Below are 1,943 nucleotides of genomic sequence, written 5' to 3' on the forward strand. Positions count from 1 at the left end.
GCAATCGCTTGATAATTTCCAGGTTCAATGAACACACACTGGTCTTTTACCACATCGAGTGAATATCTGCTTATTTAATAGCAGTGGAAACAATGGCTGAAGCTCGCATAAAGCCTGAGATAGGCCTGTGAGAATTTATGATTCATCTCGCTTCCATAATACGAGAAGGTATTTTGAGCTTTTCAGACTATCGAGAACCTGTACACTTTGGAAAGGCATATAAGGATTCCCTGCGGTGTCCCTAGCGCCACAGATGATCCTGATGGTGGCACTGTAACGGTGTTGATCAATGATCTCCAATTGTGTGATAGTATCCCGGAGAAGACAGAACGTGAAGCAAGATTTGAAACGTGGCACATCTGACCACAGTACAGAGGTGCACTCCAAAAGATGAGTTTTATTAGCGTTCTGAAGACAACTCTCAAGTGCAAGTATGCCTGCTCCACATGCAAACCAGCGGGGCAGGAGGACCAGCATGCCAACTAAATAGTCTTTACTCACGCTTAGGCCGTTGCCGGGTAAAAGCGGTTCCTAACTAGGCCATTTGTGACATCTACGAATAACATTAGCTGTTGGCTGTGGGAAGAAGTGTGTGGCTTGAATCAGTTCTCAAATCATTATGATTAAGGCTACTGTCCCAATTTGTTTAGAGTAAGAATTTCAATAATGTCATCTAGACTTGCTGGTTTTTGGACATTCCAATATTTCCTCCCTTTTCATGCCCCCATTATTTTCCATATGGATATTTTATGAATCAGAAGCAACTTCCTATAGAAATTTCAGAATCAATAAATAAGAATAGAAGCAAAAGAGATACATTTATAGACTGCTTTAGATGGGACTGCCTTTTTTGAGTAAAGCGATATTTAAAAATTATGTTTATATAATTATTTTCACTAATACCATCGACCAACAAGCAACGCATTGTCGGTGGGGAAGCAGGAAACGGTCATCTGATGTACTGTGAAACACAAAGCCAGTGCCAAATCCGACTCCAGAAAAAATTGGATAGTTAGTCTGAAAAAAACTCGTTTTAAGTTGTCAATAGATAAATATCATGCTTTGGTTACACCCCCCGTATAAGACGATTATTAAACATGTTGCAGCATTTTCCAGGCAACATTGGTCGCACAAGGTAGTCATGCAGTAAGTCACTGAGTCAACTAGTTCAAGCTGGAAAGATTTTGTTTTTATTTTTAGGCCAGAAGCGCGTTTTTCGCTTTTCATAGTCTGACGTCCCTCCTTTGCATGACTGGTGGACGAGTGTTTTTCTCTTTGTGGTCCAGGCTACTGCTGGTGCACACATTGGAAGGCGCTGCGCTGCGACTGGTTGGAGCCTTATGCTGAAGTAAAGCTCGGACTATGGTGGCTAACTACGACGCAGAAATTGTAACATTTCAAAACTTATTTTTGCATCATGTTTGCGTCTGATTTGTACAGAATTTTTTTTTTCCCTCGAACCAGTCCTGACAGTATCTCAAAATAATGTTTTAACCGAAGAGCACGCCCACATGAAAAGTCATGAGTGATACAAGCTACACCACATTTCACCTTCAAAGCAGAGTTTGGCGAATTTTAAATGGAAGTCTGCGAAATTTCGCAGGAGGGAAAAATATGCGATTTTTGACTACCTTCACTTAGACCATTTTTCACTATTACTAAAAATGTATGCTCACTTTAAATCATTCCACAACATAACAAGATGTTTGTTAACCCTCTGCCGCAAACGTCAGCCGCTCCATGCGATAAAAAATTAAAGCCTGCTGGCCGGATACGTTTCAGTCAGCACGCTTGTGAGCGACAATCCACTGCTTCAGTTGCAAAGCACTTCGTATTAACGGGCTACTAGCAGTGAATGCAACGAGTCTGCCTGTTAATGCACTCGGGCACAAAAATAGGCAGCGGCTTGCCTGTGCATCGTCCACCGGACCAGACAATGCTGC

General features: G+C 41.8%; 1 protein-coding gene across 2 annotated transcripts in view; it reads right to left on the bottom strand.

Moving 5' to 3' along the window:
* Positions 1 to 1,943, bottom strand: part of GTF2E2 (general transcription factor IIE subunit 2) — a 216,059-nt gene that overhangs the window by 146,624 nt on the left and 67,492 nt on the right. The window lies entirely within an intron of this gene.

This window comes from Triturus cristatus, chromosome 2_2 (assembly GCF_964204655.1).
Source record: "Triturus cristatus chromosome 2_2, aTriCri1.1, whole genome shotgun sequence".
NCBI lineage: Eukaryota > Metazoa > Chordata > Amphibia > Caudata > Salamandridae > Triturus > Triturus cristatus.